Consider the following 19,033-nt stretch of genomic DNA (forward strand, 5'->3'; position numbering starts at 1 on the left):
ATACAGTATTATTAACTATAGTTGCCATGCTGTACATTAAATCCCCATGACTTATTTATTTTATAAATGGAAGTTTGTACCTTTTTTTGATGCCCTTCACCCATTAAAAAATTTTTTTTTCTTTTTTTGTGTGGGGGGAAGGTAATTAGGTTTGTTTGTTTGTTTATTTGATGGAGGTACTGGGGATTGAACCTAGGACCTCGTGCATGCTAGGCATGCACTCTACCACTGAGCTATATCCTCCCACCTGCCCTTCATCCATTTCACCCCTACCCCCCAACCTCTGGCAACCACCAATCTGTTGTCTTTATCTATGAGCTTTTTCTTTTTCTCCCTAAGTCCATCTTCAGGTGTCTATTCAAAGGGAGAAGTCACTGATGGTCAAATTACACCTCACTCAGCCTCATTGGAGAATAAAAAAGATGTGTACTGCCCAGTTTGTGAACCACAAGAAATCCTCTAGCTTAAAAAAAAATTTCCAATGACCATAATCCCAGACCATGATGCAATAATGATTAGAAATTAGCACTCAATTATAAAAAAGAAGCCACCAAGCTCCTACTACCACACTAACTGAGGTGCAGGCTAGAATCTCTGAGGCTGTTTCCTCCATCTGTCCAGAGTGATGCTCGAGTTTCCTGACAGGCTTGATCTAGTCTTACTCATTCTTGCATCAGAGAGATTATTCATTCAAGTGCTAAGTATCATCGCTTTCAACTTTTCATTCTTGAGTGTTTCTTAAGCTAAAACAACCTGTTGGACACGATTCTTGAGCTACACAGCATGTTACACGTTTCAGGAGCTCCCTGAAACCTGACTTCCCAGATCCCAAAGAATACAGTCCATCTGCTGTTCTCTTGGGCCTTTTGATTTTTGCAATCCCCACAGAACCAGATGGAAACGTGTTCTGAATAAAAACCCGCCCCAGGCTTTTGCCCTCCATCCCACCTGTCTGGTTGTGTGAGCCTGAGTTTCATACTACCCAGCGCCAGTGAAGTTCACACAGCCACTTCCTGCCCCTTCTGCTTTGTGTCGCGTGCCTCCAACTTTCTCACGTGCGCTTGAAATAAATTGCCTCTCAACTAGTCAGACAGCGACATTTAGCTGATGAACAAGATAGCTATTCTACTCATCTGCTTTCCCCAAACTGGTGTAATTCCTGGCAGCTGCCAGGTTAAGGCCCTTGAGATCACTGGGACATTTTATTAGGCCTTTGCTGGACAGCCAGTGTCACAAGATGGGTTCTCTGAAAGCAGAACTCGAGATGGAGTCTGGGGTATGTTTGTTAGGGATGGGTTCCTGCACAGGGAAGTGGGATGGGGAGGGGGCAGTAGAGTTGGGACACTGGCCCTACAAAGGCCCCAAGGGAGCTCTGGAGCCAGGGCTATCAGTCAGAGCGACCCCCATTGGGAGGAAACGCTGGGCACCATATCTCCACCTGGCTCAGTCATCAGATGTGGGCTGGCCAGGCTGGGCTTGACCCCAGGAAGGTGGCTCTTAGCCACCCTGCGGAGCTGACGGCTGCAGCCAGCGTTTCCTTGAAAGGGGGTCTAGGTTGTGCACATCCGCACCTACCATTGCCAGGAGCAGCGCGAGGAGAGGGGCTGTGAAAGAAACTGGCCAGGTAAAATCCTGGCTCCCCCCATTATTCAACCCTGAGCCAATCGCCTCCCCATGCTGTTCCTCAGTTTCCTCCGGACCCAGCTGAGGGTTGGGGAGTCAGTTCATTCATTCTTCTGACATTTATTACCTAAGTCTCTACAGCGTGGTAGGCACTGGGCCAGGACAGAGAACAAAACAGGTCAAACCTCTGCCCTCAGAAAACTGACATTCCCAATGACCCCTGAACTCCATCCAGTGACGCAGACTCAGAGCGGAGGTCATCCCTGGCCTTGCTTTTGATGATTGTGACGCACGGTGGGCACCATGGCCTCAATGCATTCTCAGACATGACTGGCAAGCATGGAAGCTGAGGAAATGATCAGCTGGGTCCACTTGATAACAGGAAGGAGGGCGCCACTATGGATTCTTGAGCAGGAGTGCAAAGAGATAAGCGGGGAGTTTTAAAAGGACTATTCCAGCAGCAGTCAATAACAAAAGTGCAGAAAAAAGACATTTTTACTGCATATCATCCTGCTCCTTGCAGGGGTCAAGTGAAGAAAAATAGACATCGAGGCCAAGACACAGTGCCTGCCCAGCTGTGTGTTGAATGTTTGTTTTTGGCTTGTTGCAACCAAATTATTGCCCATCGGTGGCAGCAATGATTAGGAACTTGGCTTTCTAATCTGGCCATATGGTGACATCTATGAATGAATGAATGAATGAAGCTTGGGCAAGAAACCACAGGGTATCTGATTTATTTGTCTATACCTTTTGCAGCTCTTGTCCGGTGACTAACAGTGAAGAACGGAAACTTTAAGCTCTCTGTGTCTGTGTGCATGAGTGTGTCTGTTATTCAGTGTTTGGTGTGTGAGCGTGTAATGTTTTTCTAGCTCCGGAGGGCGTCAACAAATCAACTATTTTGCCGAGTCTCTTAAATTAAAAGAGCTGTGTTCTTGTTACCAAACCAAACTTGGGTCCACTTGCCAATGCACAGTAAAGCCAATCTACTGACAGCAGGTTGTGGTCAAGGAAAGTGCAGTGTTTATTGCAGGGCGCCAAGCAAGGAGTCTAGGCAGCTAGTGCTTAAAAGGCCCAAACTCTCCCAAGGCTTTCAGGGAAAGTTTGGGTTTTTTGTGGGGAGTGGGAGGGTGGTAATTAGGTTTATTTATTTTTTAAATGGAAGTACTGGGATTGAACCCAGGACCTCATGCGTGCTAGGCATGCCCTCTACCACTGAGCTCCCCCAAGAAAGGTTTTAAAAAAAAGGTTGAGGGAGGCGGGTTGTGGGGGGTATGTGGACATTTTTCTGATTGGTTGGTGGTGAGGTAATTGGGAGTCAACACCATCAACCTTCTAGTTCCACCTGGTCTGGGGTCTGTGTGCTTGCGGGCAGCATACAGTTAACTTCCTCCACCTGGTGGGAGTTTTCAGTCTGCAAAACAGTTCAAAGGATATGGCTCAGTATATTATCTATAGCCCTTGTGGAGGAACTAAAGGTCCTTGACTTTGTTTAATGGCTAAACTGCTATTATTTTGCCTTGCTTGACTGTTTTCCTTTCTTTCTGCATTTTCTATATGGGTTATAGCTTTTGCTATTTGCCAGGTTAGAAATTAAAAATGAGAAAAATTTACATCGTTACTGATTCATTCAATGATAGCAATGATGAATGCATTACATGTTTAACGTAACTAATATCTTGGTATCATTATGAAATTAGTTCCGACCTTGGGGGCCCCCCTGACATCTGTCCTCAAGTGCCAGATCATTCCAGAATATGAAAGAGAATAATGAAGAACCCAACCTGGAGAAAAGTGAATTTTATTGGCCTTAGTTTCTAATACCTGAGTCTTGGAGGGAGCTGCGTGATGGGTTCTTAGCATAGTTTGCTCAATTTTGATGGACTTGCTTGCTGGTGTCCTTGTGTCCACCTACCACGTGAATGGTTATTCTTTACTTTCTGTCCAATCTACACTGAGATAGCAAAGGCTTTGCATTTTACTGAAATAATAATCTGTGTTCTATACAGACTTTATTATGTTTTAATTTTTGAAGGAAAAAAATTTTAAATGAAGTTTTCTGACTTAAGTTCTTTACAATCATGTTACTTTCTAGGTTTTTTTCTTTTTCTTTTTTTAAAACATTTTTTATTGATTTATAATGATTTTACAATGTTGTGTCAAATTTCAATGTAGAGCACAATTTTTCAGTTACACATGAACATATATATATATACATTGTCACATTATTTTTCTCTGTGAGCTACCACAAGATCTTGTATATATTTCCCTGTGCTATGCAGTATAATCTTGTTTATCTATTCTACATTTTGAAATCCCAGACTATCCCTTCCCACCCCCCACCCCCTTGGCAACCACAAGTTTGTATTCTATGTCTATGAGTCTGTTTTTGTTTTGTATTTATGCTTTGTTTGTTTGTTTGTTTTTTAGATTCCACATATGAGCGATCTCATATGGTATTTTTCTTTCTCTTTCTGGCTTACTTCACTGAGAATGACATTCTCTAGGTTTTTTTCAATTAAAGTATTGTTGATTTACAGTGTTGTGTTAGTTTCTGGTGTCCAGCATAGTGATTCAGTTATACATTTACATATATATTATTTTTCATATTCTTTTTCATGATAAGTTATTGCAAGCTATTGAATATAGATCCCTGTATTATACAGTAAGACCTAGTTGTTTATCTTTTTTATTTATAGTAGTGTGTATCTGCAAATCCCAAATTCCTAATTTATCCCTCTCCCCTCTTTCCCCTTTGGTAACCATAAGTTTGTTTTCTGTCTGAGTCTGTTTCTGTTTTGTAAGTAAGTTCATTTGTGTCACTTTTTAAAAAAATTTCCCCATATAAATGATATCATATGGTATTTGGCGTTCTCTGATTTATTTCACTTAGTGTGATAATCTCTAGGTCCATCCATGTTGCTGCAAATGTTACCATTTTTCCCTTTTAATGGTTGAATAGTATTCCATTATATATATGTATGTGTGTGTGTGTGTATATATATATATATATATATGACACAACTTCTTTATCCGATCATCTATGGCTGTTATATTTTCAGTGTTGATCATGCTTGCGATCATGCCTTGATCCTTTTTGACTGTTTAATCTTTTAAATTCCCTTAATTTTGTCTTGAATTTATATTGCAACCACTGTTTTCTGTCTTTACTTTTCTCATACATTTTTACTCATTGTTTAAAATATCTTATCTGCTGTGTTACTACTGATAAGTTGCATGGAAAGAATTGGCAAATCATAAGACCCTTGGCCTTCCTGAGGTTAACTTTATATAGTTAAAATGTGACTAATATAAATATTTTCGAAAGCGTTTGCTTTATGAGAAGTCCCTAGAGATTTGTGATCTTGCTTTTCATAATATGTTGAAACTTAGAGGAAGCACTAACCAAAACCCTTCTGAAACATTTCCGTTGAGTTTTCCTATATTTGTCAGAGTCCTGGTGGCACTTTGCTTGACGAGGTTAGACCACAACAGGATAGAGTTATCAGTCATAATATCAGTCATCATTGTGAATGTTTATTTTGTCATAAATTTACTTCTTTTTAAATCTAGCATGTTCTAAGCCAGTGGTTCTCAATGCACATCAGACTTGCCAACAGAGTTTTATCAAAATACAGATGTTTAGGGGGAAGGGTATAGCTCAAGTGACAGAGCGCATGCTCAGCACCCAGGAGGTCAGGGGTTCAAACCCCAGTACCTCCTCCAAGCGGAAATCAATGAAGAAACCTAATTACCTCCCCATCATAAATCAAAATACAGATGTTTAGAACCTACTCCAGATTTTCTCAATCTCTTTACTTGATATTCTTGACATATCATGTATATTATGTCTCATGCTTATTATGTATTCCAAGATTTTTTTCCTCTATAAAAATTACTGCTCACACCACCTCTGACACCAGATGTGTGGGGTTTTTTTTCCCACACCAAGCAATTCTGCGTGGACTGCCAAGGATTGCTGGCAACCCACCAGAAGCTGGAAGAGGCAAGTAAGTTCTCTCCCCTGGAGCCTTTGAGGGAACATGACTCTGCTGACATCTTGATTTCAGATGTCTAACTTCCAGAACCATCAGAGAATAAATGTCTGTTGTTTTAAGCCCTCCCCACCCCCAAAAGAATCAACAGACCTTTACTGGGATCCTACTCTGTTCCAGGCACTGGGAATACAGTAATGACTAAGGACCCTGCTCCCAAGGAGCTAGCAGTTATACAAGCAGTAAAGGGACGAATGGAAGGGCTCTGAGGACAATGGCATGGGACTATGGGGAAGAGGCTGTGTGTGTGGGGGTCCCTGAGACCACCCCCAGGTTTGATGATTCACACTGAGGACTCACAGGTCTCTGTGTAGTCATGCTGTGATTTATTACAATGAAAGGACCCGAAGTGCGATCAGCACAGGGAAAAGGGACATTCCTCTCTTGGTGAAGTCACACAAGACACGCTTAATTCCTCCAGCAATGAATGAACTGTGACACCACATCTAAAATCTGGTCAATGGGGAAACTCAACCTGAGCATAAGAGTCCAAGATTTTTATCAGGAGCCAGTGACATAGGCACCCTCCAGTTAGCATGGACCCAAACCCCAGCTCCCCAGAAGGAAAGCAGGTGTTCAGCATAAACCACAGTGTTTTGTTCGAACCATTTAGGCACAGTCAGCCACTTGTCATTTAGAGAGTGCCGGGAACCCTCCCAAAATCTGAGTTCCCAGATGCCAGCTGCATTAGTCAGCTCAGGCTGCCACACAAGCTACCACAGTCTTGGTGGCTTTAACAACAGAAACTTTCTTTTCTCACAGTTCTGGAGGCTAGAAATTCAAGATCAAGGCACCACCAGGGTTGGTTGCTGGCGAGGACTCTCTTCCTGCCTTGTAGACAGCCGCCTTCTTGCTGTGTCTTAACATGGCCTTTCCTCTGTGCAGGCACTGAGAAAGAGAGCAACCTGGGGTCTCTTCATCTCAGGACACCAGTCCTATTGGATCAGGGCCCCACCTTTATGACCTTATTTAACTTTAATTACCTCCTTAAAGGCCCTAGTCTCCAAATACAGTCACACTGATGGTAGGGCTTCAACATACGAATTTGGGGGTAGGGACACAGCTCAATCTGTGACACTAACCAAGGGCCAACTTTGCAAGCAGGCCTTTCTCAGGACAGCAGTCTCAGGCCTCCCCTGCAAACTTTTTCCAGTTCAGGCTCCATCCCCAGTTCGAGAAGCCTTAAAATGGCTGCCAATCACACTGTTCCCTGGGAAGAAGGGGGCCCCATTTGTTGCCTGTGGTCCAGGTTAAAATCGCTTATCCCCTGTGTGTTGAGAACCTTCCTGCCGCCTTGGCCACAGCTAACAAAATCAGAAGTTGATGTGTGAGCAGGAGGCATCCTACCAGTTAAAGAACAGAGCATGTCTTTTATTTGGGAGGGGGTCATTAATGGGTTTTAAGTAACACGAGAGAAGCTTCATTTCTCACCAGTGGCTGAAACATGAATGTCCTACATGTGTAATTAACTATGAAATGATTCAGAGCAAGTTGAGAACCTCCAACTCTATTTACTAGAACCTTATGAGTAAAACATAATTCCATGTACATACAAAATGCAGCACCACATGAATCCCTGTCTGTCTTTACTAGAAAAAGAAAAGCTAAACATGGATTGAGGGGAGGGTGTAGCTCAGTGGTAAAGCACATGCTTAAGATGCATGAGGTCCTGGGTTCAATCCCCAGTATCTCCTTTAAAAAAAAATGGATCCTTAACAGTAAGTAGGGTTGTGGATTTGGGAAATGACTCATAAGCGGTGACATGACTCAGGATTGTATGAAACTAGGCCATCTAAAACTTTAAGTCACATTTCACACAAGCTGTATGAATACAAATTAGTGGAGCATGTGTTAAGAGTGTATTCAAAGCTAGCTCTGAATTAATTATAAAATGCTTAATTCCAGTAATCAAATTTTATTTTTACTTTGTATTACGGCAAATTAGAAACTTACATAACAAGGTTCTACTGTAGAGCACAGGGAACTATATTCAATATCTTGTAACAGCCTACAATGAAAAAGAATATGAAAAGGCATATATATATATATATATATATATATATATATATATATATATATAACTGAATCACCATGCTGTACCCCAGAATTTAATACAACATTGTAAATCGACTATACTTCAATAAAGAAATAAAAAATTAAAAATAAAAAAAAGTACACAAAAGTCTAGAGACTTTTCTAGAACATTCTGTACCCATCACACAGCTCCGACCTTTATAAACTCATGACCAATCTTATTTCATCTATATCCCACCCGCTACACTCCTCTCAGATTATTTTGAAGCAAATCTCAGACATCATATTATTTTATCTAGAATATGTCAGTATGTGCATCTGAAAGATAAGGACTCTAGAAAATCTAAACTCAACACCATTTTCTCATCAAAAAAATTATAATAAATCCTAAATGTCGTCAAATATCCATTCAGCCTTCACATTATTCTCATGTTTATATAGATTCAGGACAGCTTCATATGGATGCTTTGTGCCTTCATTGTCAGGCACATACTATTTGTTGTCCCTCTTTTTGTGACGTCATCGGTCATCGATGGGCGGTGCCTGGATCATTTATTCACAAAGGAGTGACAAAATGGGATGTTCTGAGTCCCTCGTTCCTTCTTCGTTTATTAGCCCAAATACACCTATAAAGGAGAACTTCCCCTAGCCAACTCTTCGCCTTATATAAGAAAAACAGGATAAACGCTTGATTCTTTCCCTGTATTTACCAGTTTTCAATATCAAGCTTTGTTTCCCAAGCATCCTCCCACAGTGACCAATGAGCTAGTTTCATTCGTATCATCACGAGTTTTTGGATTTCAAACAGGTTTCTCTTTCATGTATTTCCATCCATTGCAATCATAACCTTGGTGACGATCAAATCGTCCCACCTGCTATCAGTGGGACTACCTTTCACTCGGCTTCTGGATCCTTTACTCAGGACTTCTGGGTTTTCTGCTCCAACAAAGCTTTCCTTTCTGCCTGGTATTGTGCAGCCTCACCCTGTTTTCCCACGTGGCTTGAGGCTTTGTTAGATTTTCCTCTTGATGGCAATGTTGCTCCAGAAATGCCGAGAAGCCCTCCATGCCTTCACCCCGCCCCCATCTACGCAGCCTCTTCGCCCGCCTTTCGTGTCTGAAAAAAACGCTTCGGAGCCTGATGGCTGCTGGGAAGGAAGCTGCCCACCGCAAGGTTTGCGGGAAACCTGCTCGCTGCGGCGGTGCTTACCTTTCTCCTTTGAATCTGAAATAAATTTGAGGTCTAAACTGCAAACTCTCATCAGACATCATTTCGAGAATGCCATTTCTCCACGACTCTGGCTTTGTAAATCCGCGCTAGTTACCCAGCATTAGCTCCCCGCAATTTCCCCAAGTTGTCAAGAGGTCCCGGAGGCTAAAGGCCAGGGGTGTCCCTAGCCACCCAGCCCTGAGGTGCCGGGCCTCACACATCTGCCAGGCTCCGGTGTCCTCCGTTTGCGGACCCAGATCCGAGGCCGGTAGTTTTCCAAACGAGGATGCAGCCTCATCACTGGGAACGTGTTAGAAATGTCCATTGTCGGACCCCACCCCAGACCCACTGAATGAGAAAACTGGGGATGGGGGTCCAGCAGCCTGGGTTTGAACAAGCCCACCAGTGGATTATGAACACTCGTGCTCTAGGCCAGGTGTGCTAAGTGGGAAATAGCTATTTGGGGCAAGTCCTCAAAGGACAGGTCAGATAGTCTCCATCAATCCATCAGTGTGCACCATACAATGGTCACACACAGGACGTGTGTGCTCTAGGCAGAGGGGCGGGATAAAGCTTTGTCTTGTGGTTTTATCATTTATATTGAAACTGGAACCCTTTCACATACCATTAAATAGCCTTCTGTTGCTTCCTATTTCCTTTACTTTCATTCCAGAAATAGTGTTTTCTCTTATCATTAGAAAAGTCACCCACGCTGCTTGCAAGATTTTTGGAAAAGAAGGAACTACGTTGCAGAAATAAATGGCAAGTATCAATCCAACCTCCTAGGAATAGTTTCTCATTTCTGTACTTTACATATTTATAGCTTTCTAAATTTCCATGGGGATTGAACCCAGGACCTCGTGCATGCTAAGCATGTACTCTACCGCTTGAGCTAAAGCTTCCCCCCACCATTTTCTGGAGTTTTATATAATATTTCTCCAATCGTCGTGCTATGATCAGTGTTCAAATTTGTATTCCAAAAATTATCCAAAATAATAAAGGCCTAAACAGGCTAATCCTAGTCCTCGGACCTAATAACTTTTCAATTCAATTAGCAGTTTAATTTAATTAGTAGTATAACCTTTCATTTTAGTCACTCATATATAGATATAAATATTTTTACAATGAAATATCAATGTATATATACATTTGTTTCACTTCTTGGATTGATTTAGGGGGGTTATTCTTTTTTTTCCCCTTAGTAGCTTGGAAATTATATTTTCTATTCCTATTATTTTAATGTTTATATAGAATTCTTAACAAGCTGAAACCTACATTTTCCTACCAATGACTGGAGTTATTTAGTATTTCTATTGTCTGCTTTCTAAAAGCCTGATATATCACTTTAACAAAAACAGATTCAACAGCATCCCAGGGCACTATTCTTCCTCCCATCTGTCCTGTTAATATTTTTGGTAATTTAATGTCTGACTTGTTGTCAAGAGTTATCAGAACTGTAAAGTTTGTAATTACTATTATCTTTTTTGACAGTCAATGTTTGTTTATCTGTACCAGCATTCTATACCGATTTCTTTGCTCACATTTGACCTTTGCATCCCACTACTCCCTTTTGGGTTGTTTTTTTCTGTTAGCTGGAGTACATCCTTTGGTACACTTTTCACCTCGGGCCTATGAGCATTGATCACAGCATCCTTATTTGTCCAATCATAACTACATTCTGTCCACACTCACTCTTGAGGATTAACTGGGCAGTGATGCAGATGTAGGTTTAAAGCTATTTTCAAGCTACTATTCTAATCAATCATATAACAAGTATTAATTGAGTGTCTACTATGTGTCAGGCACTGTTTTAGAGACTGCATACATCCAAGGAGAAACAGCGAAAAAACAGCTCTTACCTTCATCCAGTCGAGTGAGAAATGAGATTATCATTTTGATCCTTATTCTCATGAATTTAATTTTAGATTTTTTTCTTTTACCTTTTTAAGATTTTCTTTCGATCCTTGCACTTTTTTGTTGTTGAAGTATAGTTGATTTACAATGTTGTGTTAGTTTCAGATGTACAGCAAAGTGATTCAGTTATACACATATATATTTTTTCATATTCTTTTCCATTATGGTTTATTACAGGATATTGAATATAGCTCCCTGTGCTATACAGTAGGACTCTGTTGTTTGTTTTATATATAGTAGTTTGTATCTGCTAATCCCAAAATCCTAATTTATCCCTTCCTCAATCCTTGCACTTCTGAAGTTTCATTGCCAGCTGTAAAGACTGGAGAAAGCCTCATTCTAAGTGAACTAGAAATGTCAGGACTCCTGGAGCAGATGGTGGAAGAAGGGTCAAAGAAGTGGGTGTGCCTGAGTGGATATATAATGTGAAAGTGGAAAACCCCCAGAAAAACCCACAGGATGACCACGTCCCCTGAGGGGGCCAGGGGAGCTTTCATTTACCAAAATGATAGGAATGCCGTGGCGAGGGGGCCCCAGCATCACTAAGAGGATGGGTGAAGGCGCTCCTCTGTCAGCCATTGCCACTGGGAGCCAATCAGGGAAGGAGGTGGGTGGGGCGAGGGGTTGGGGAGAGGCATGGGATGAATAAGAAACGGTCCACTCATCTTTCAGGTTGCCCAACGTGAAGATCCATAAGGGGTTCCAGATCAATAAAAACATCTACTCCTCTTGTTGCTCAAAAAAAATTGTGTTTATCACAAAATTTACAACACACACAAATAAAAGGGAAGTAAATGGAAAAATAGACAGAAATAAAGCCAAAGAGTTAATACTTTCAATACATAAAGAATTTGTATAGAGGGGTGAGGCTATAGCTCAGTGGTAGAGCACATGCTTAGCATACTGGAGGTCCTGGGTTCAATCCTCGGTACCTCCACTAAAAAATACAAATAAAATTTAAAAAAAGCTTACAAACTGAAGAAAAAAAGGATATTCACATTTTTTAAATGGGCAAAGGATGACAAACCATTTTTTTAAAACCACCACACGTGGCCATAATACACATGAAAATATATTCAACAGCTGCCTACTAATCAAAGAAGTGTTAGTTGTGATGCCTTCTTTGATTCCTACCCCCATCAAGTGATAATCTCCTTGCTCTGTGCCCTCACAGCACTATCAGTGACTGATGTGTTGTTTAATGTAGGATACGTCTACACCTCCAGCTCTCTGATCTGTGTACTCTTCAGGGCAAGAGTTGTGTCTTTTATTTTGTTTCAATCATCATACCACAGAATGGACTTTTATCCTTTTATTGTACAGTTCTATGACTTTTACCACATATTTGTGTGAACACCACCACAATCAGGATCTGGAACATTTCCATCCCCTCCCCAAACTCCTTCATACCATCCCTTTCTAGATACACCCCGCCCCCTACCCCCAAGCCGCTGTAAACCACTGGTCTGTTCCCATCACTAGAGTTTTGTCCTTTCCAGAATGTCATATAAATGGAATCATAAAGTATGCGACCTTTTCAGCCAGGTTTCTTTCATAATGACCTTGAGATTTCTGCACGTTGTGCTGTCTATCAATGGTTTGGAGTAATATTCTATTATAAGGATGCACCACAGTTGGTTAATCCATTTATATAGTCATGGATATTTGGATTGTTTCCAGCTTTGGGAAATCATGCTTAGAGCCGCTATAAATATTCACATACAGGTTTTTGTATGACTGTAACTTTTCATTTCTCTACAGTAAATACCTAGAAGTGAAATTGCTGGGTCACGAGGTAAGTGTTTATTTAACTTCATAAGAAACTGCAAACCATTTCCAGAGTGGCTGTGTCATTTTGCTTTCCCACCAGCAATGTATGAGTGATCTAGTTTCTCCACATCGTTGCCAGCATTTGGTGTTGTCAGTATTATTATTTCAGTCCTCATTAGAATGTGTGTATCTCACGGTGGTGATAATCTGCAGTTCCCTAATGATGGTGATGTTGAACATCTTTTTATGTGTTCATAGTCCACTGTATATCCTCTGGTGTCATATCTATTCAAATTTTCTCCCCATTTTAAAAATTGGGGGTTTTTTGAGAATGTCATTCTAAGTGAAGTAAGCCAGAAAGAGAAAGAAAAATACCATATGAGATCGCTCGTATGTGGAATCTAAAAAACAAAAACAAACAAACAAACAAAAACAAAGCATAAATACAGGACAGAAATAGACTCATGGACAGAGAATACAGACTTGTGGTTACCAGGGGGGTAGAGGGTGGGAAGGGATAGACTGGGATTTCAAAATTGTAGAATAGATAAACAAGATTACATTGTATAGCACAGGGAAATATACACAAAATGTTATGATAAATCACAGAGAAAAAAATGTGACAATGAGTGTGTATATGTCCATGAATGACTGAAAAATTGTGCTGAACACTGGAATTTGACACAACATTGTAAAATGATTATAAATCAATAAAAAATGTTAAAAAAAATTGGCGTTTTTTTTACTGGAAATGCTGGGGACTGAACCCAGGACCTCCTGCATGCTAAGCATGCGCTGTACCACTGAGCTTACATGCCATCTCCATCCCCTCAACCATCCCACTCCCTGTCTTGATTTTTTATTATTGAGCTTTGAGAATCCTTTACATATTCTGGATATAAGTTCTTTATCTGATATATGATTTGCAAATACTTTCTCCTAATCTGTAGCTTCATTCTTTTCATTCTTTTAACAGTGTCTTTCACAGAGCAAAAGATTTTTACTTTTGGTGAGGTCGAATTTAATCATTTTTCAGTTATATTTCATGTGTTGGGTGTCGTGTCTAAGAACTCTTCTCCTAATTCCTGGTTGCAAAGATTTTCTCCCATGTTTTCTTTCTAAAGTTTGATAGTTTTATGTTTGACATGTAGCTCTATGATCTGCTTTTGTTCATTTTTGTATAAAGTTTGAGGTTTCCATCGAGATTCTTGTTTTTTTTGCACATGGATTGCTAATTGTTCCAACACCACTTTTTTGAAAAGACTGTCCTGCTTCCATTGACTTTCTTTTGCAACTTTGTCAAAAAATCAAAGGTCAATATTTGTGTGAATATATTTCCAAACTCTATTTTGCTCCATTGATCTTTGTGTCTGTTCCTTTGCCAATACCACACTGTCCTGAATACTATGGTTTCACCGAAATTCTTAAAATTGAGTAGTGTGATTCCTCCAACTTGAGTCTTCCTTTTCAAAATTCTTTTAGCTACTCTAGTTCCTTTGTCCTTCCATATAAATTTTAGAATCAATCTATATCCACACCAACTCCTGCTGGGATTTTGATTGGTATTGAATTAAATATTTTGATCAATTTGGGGGAGAACTGACATCTTTTCTGCACTGAGTCTTCCAGTCACTGCACACAGCATGCCTCTCCATTTATTGAGCTCTTGTTGATGTCTTTCATCAATATTTTATAGTTTTCAGCATACAGTTCCTGTATGTGTTTTGTTAGGTTTATAACTGTTTCATTTTTGTTGGCGCTGTTGTACATTTTGAGGGGGGTTCTAATTGTACATTTCTGGTTTATAGATGTGTGATTGATTTTTGTTTGTTGACCTTGCTAAGCTTATTTCTGAGTTTCAGAAGTTTTTTGTTTTGTTTTGTTTTTGTAGATTCCTTGAGATTTTCTACATAGAGAAGCTTTCTTTAAAAAATTTTTTTTAACTTTCATTGAAGTATAGTTGCTATACAGTATTATGTAAGTTACAGGTGCATAACATAGTGATTCACAATTTTAAAGCATATACACCAATTATAGTTATTATAAAATACTGGCTATATTCCGTGTTGTACGATATATCCTTCTAGCTTATTTTATACATTATAGTTTGTACCTCTAAATCCCTTGTCCCTAAATTGCTTCCCCCCCCCCACCTAGTAATCACTAGTTTGTTCTCTGTATCTGCACAATCTTGTCGTCTGTGAATAGGGACAGTTTAATTTCTTCCTTTCCAATCTGTATGCCTTTTACCTTTTTCTTGCCTAATTGCACTAGTGAAGACTTCTAGTACTATGCCTAGTACAAGAGGTGAGAGTGAACAACCTTGCCTTCTTCCCAATCTTACGGTGAATGCATTCAGTCTTTCACCATTGTGATGTTAGTTGCAGACATATATATATATATATATATATATATATATATATATATTATAAATGCCTTTATCAGGTTGAGGAAATTCACTGCCATTGGTAGTTTGTTGACTTTTTAATCATGAAAGGGAGCTGAATTTTGTCAAATGCCTTTTCTGCATCTATATGATCACGTAGTTTTCTTGTCTTTTATGCTCTTAATATTCTGGGGGGAGTAATTAGGTTTATTACTTTTTTTAATGATAGTACTGGGGATTGAACCCACGACCTCTGTGCATGCTAAGCAGACCCTACCACTGAGCTATACCCTCCCTCTCAACATGTTTTGTTACACGCTGGCTGAAGCCCAGCTGTTTCATTTTGCTTTGTGCAAAGAGAGTTCATACATGCCCAGGTCAGACCGGAGGTGGTGATGGGAGGGCGAAACAGATGGGCTGGGTACATCAGGCTGAAGTCTGCTTGTTTAATCTTTCCAGCCTGAGTTTCCTCCATCAAGCCGAGCTCCCAAAAACCTACTGACAAGTTAATATATATATTGTGTGTGTGTGTGTGTGTGTCTCAGGAAGTTTACTGTCCCCCCACCCACGAAAAATATTTTATAAAATCTTCCAGTGTCATCTTCAAGAAACCACCCCCCACTGCCCCATCTCCTGCCACCCTGGCCCTCCTCTGTCCCCACAACCCTGGACTGTCCCCCAGCGCCAGTACAGTGCCTGCCTTATCCAGTCTCATCTCTGGCCATCCATTGCAACCCTGTCTTTCTGTGGGTGCCCTTGCTGTACTGGGGAGGGGGGCATATGGGCTGTGGGTGGTAAGGATGGTGGAAGCTGTGGGCTGTAGGGGAGGATGATGGGATTCAGGTAGCATGGTAGCTGGGATTTGCAGACAGGGAGTGGGCCATGGCTGTCATGAGGCCATTGCGGTGCTGCTGGTTCTGGGGCAGGGTGGGGGGAGCGAGTGCAAAGCCTAGAGAACATGTCCAGCGCATCGGCGAAGTTTGGTGGTGTGGCAGGGGTTTGCTGGGGGTGCACATCATCTGGTGTAACTATTGGGAATGTTGGTTTCCTGGAAAAACGTGCTCAGGGCGGCTTCCAGCTGCCAGTGCACCGCCTGCAGCAGCCGCTTCTCCTAGTCTGCTGTGCAGCCCGATGCCAGCACCAACTGATTGATCAGGACCTGGTGCCGCAGCTCATCCATGTTCACTGACAGGGCTTGGGTCTCCTCACACTCCTGAGCTTGGAGGCTATGGGAGGCCGGCTGCCCTTGTCCGGAGTGCACAGCCTCCCGACCCTTGCCAGCCCTCCATCCAGCTCAAGTGGCTGGCGGACACCACTAATCACAATTCTTAAAATGATTTATATAACACCAACATAAAAATACCCGCCCCCAGAAAAAAAAGAAAAAAGATATTTTTAAGTAAGTCCTTGCGATTGTTCAAGCATAATCAAAAAATATCTTTGCATAGAGCTTCTTATTGGAAGTAAAGGAAAAGTTAGTTTCATTAGCGTCAGGAACAAGGTGAGGATGTCTGCTCTTAGTGGAGATTCTAGCCAAAAATGCAACCAGCCAAAAAAAGGCGGGGGTGGGGAAATAAAGACATGTATATTAGAAAAGAAGAAGTAAAAATGTCTTTATTCATAAGCAATATGATCCTCTATGTAGAAAATCTGATCCTAAGGAATCCTTTAAAAAATAACTACTAGAACTAAGAAGTGAGTTTAGCAAGGTTTCAGGATACAAAATCAACTGCAGCTCAACATGCTAGCAATGAGCAATCCAAAAGTAAAATTAAGGGGAAAAAACTGCATTGACAATTGTAACTAAAAGCATAAAATACTTAAGAATGAATTTAACAAAGGAAACTCAAGATTTGTGTGCTAAAAACTTAAATCATTGCTGCGAGAAATTAAAGAAGGTCTAAATAAATGGACAAACAATTCACATTCATAGGAGACCCTCTCTCTATATATATATTTTAGAAATTATTTTTTGTTTCTTTTATCTTTTTGGGGGGGGGAGTGGGGTTTTTTATTTTTAGAGGAGGTACTGGGGATTGAACCCAGGACCTCTTGCATGCTGAGCACGTGTTCTATCACTGAGATATACCCTCCCCCCTCAATATTGTTAAGATGGTAATTCTCCCAAAATTGTTCTATAATTACAATGAACTCTCTAAGAAAATCCTGGAGGGCTTTGTTGTAGGTATTGACAAGCTAAACCTAAAATTTATATGGAAATGCAAATGACCTAGAATAGCCAAAACAATTTTGAAAAAGAACAAAGCTTCTACTACCCAATTTCAAAAGTTAATCATGACAGGGTGGTATCTGCACAAAAATAGTCATATAGATCAATGTAATCAAATTGAGAGTCTAGAAATAACCCCTACATTTATGGTCAATTGATTTCGACAGAGTACTAAGATAATTCAATAGGGAAAAGACAGTCTTTCCAACAAATGGTCCTGGGACAATTGGATATCCATATGGAAAAAGTAAATTTAGGCTGTTATCTCACACCATACACAAAAATTAACTCAAAATAGAGCCTAGACCTATAGCTAAAATGTTTAGAAGAAAACATAAGAGAAAATCTTTGCAACCTTGAGGTTAGGTAAAGAGTTCTTCAAAAAGACACCAAAGAAGGCGGAGGGGATAGCTCAGTGGTAGAGTGCATGCCTAGCCAGCATGAGGCCCTGGGTTCAAGTCTCAGTAGCTCCATTAAAAAATATAAGTAAAAAAACCTAATTACCTCCTCCTGGCAAAAAAGAAAAAAAAATGTATACAGTGCTGCATGTCAATTATATTTCAATAAAACTGGAGGGAAAAAAAATTTTAAAGATACCAAATAACTAATAAAAGAAAAAAGTTGACGGAAACAGCCTAAATGTCCATCAACAGATGACTGGATAAAGAAGAGGTGGTATATTTATACAATGGAATATTATTCAGCCATAAAAATGACAACATAACACCATTTGCAGCAACATGGATGTCCCTGGAGAATGTCATTCTAAGTGAAGCAAGCCAGAAAGAGAAAGAAAAATACCACATGAGATTGCTCATATGTAGAATCTAAAAAAAAAACATAAATACAAAACAGAAACAGACTCATAGACATAGAATACAAACTTTTGGTTGCCAAGGGGGAGCAGGGTGGGAAGGGATAGACTGGGAGTTCAAAATTTGTTGATACTGACAGGCATATGTAGAATAGGTAAACAAGATTATACCGCATAGCACAGGGAAATATATACAAGATCTTGTGGTAGCTCACAGAGAAAAAAAATGTGACAATGAATATATATATGTTCATGTATAACTGAAAAATTGTGCTCTACACTGGAATTTGACACAACATTGTAAAATGACTATAACTCAGTAAAAAAAATGTTTACAAAAAAAGAATGTTACCAAATGCTGCAGCCAAGGACTTTAGCATTTAAGTATGCAACTGGTCCTGAGAAAAGTAAAAAATATTCTTTGAAGTATTCTTGAAATATTCTTCCTGGGACATCATGGATGTCTAAGTTACTTTCTTAGGATAAAGCTCCCACAAATAAAAAATCCCTCTGTTCCCTGACCCCCCCCCAAAAAAGTTGATATTGGATTTCAATAAAATTTAAAATGTTTGCACTTCAAAAGACACCGCCAAGAAAACGAAGACAGTGCTTGCGTCAGCAGCACACATACTAAAATTGAAACAATACAGAGAATAGCATATCCCCTTCACAAAGATGGCACCCAAATTTGTGAAGCATTCCATATTTTTTGAAAAGCCCATTAAAATGAAAGAATTTAAAAATTACGGAAATATTTAAAATGAAGAGTAAAAAGTTCACTAACTAAAATTTCTATCACCCCAGAATAACCGTTGTTGAAGGACTGATATATACTGGTATACCTTCAGTAACAATATATATCTATACCAGTAATAATATATATATATCTAATATCTAATATAGATAGATGTATATTCAGTATTTTTCCAATGAATATTGTAAAATAAAAATATATTTTTCTCAAGAAACATGAAAAGGCAAACAATAAACTGGAAGAAAAT

The 19,033-nt window shown here is 40.0% G+C and overlaps 2 non-coding genes across 2 annotated transcripts; both read left to right on the forward strand.

Annotated features, from left to right (window-relative positions):
* Nucleotides 1-7,296: 7,296 nt before the first annotated feature.
* TRNAL-AAG (transfer RNA leucine (anticodon AAG)) lies at nt 7,297-7,369 on the forward strand. The gene has a single exon. It is a non-coding gene; the product is annotated as a tRNA-Leu (tRNA).
* Nucleotides 7,370-18,638: 11,269 nt separating this feature from the next.
* On the forward strand, nt 18,639-18,742 carry LOC116277761 (U6 spliceosomal RNA). Its single transcript, XR_004187230.1, has one exon. It is a non-coding gene; the product is annotated as a U6 spliceosomal RNA (small nuclear RNA).
* Nucleotides 18,743-19,033: the final 291 nt, after the last annotated feature.

Source organism: Vicugna pacos, chromosome X (assembly GCF_048564905.1).
Source record: "Vicugna pacos chromosome X, VicPac4, whole genome shotgun sequence".
NCBI classification, from domain to species: Eukaryota; Metazoa; Chordata; class Mammalia; order Artiodactyla; family Camelidae; genus Vicugna; species Vicugna pacos.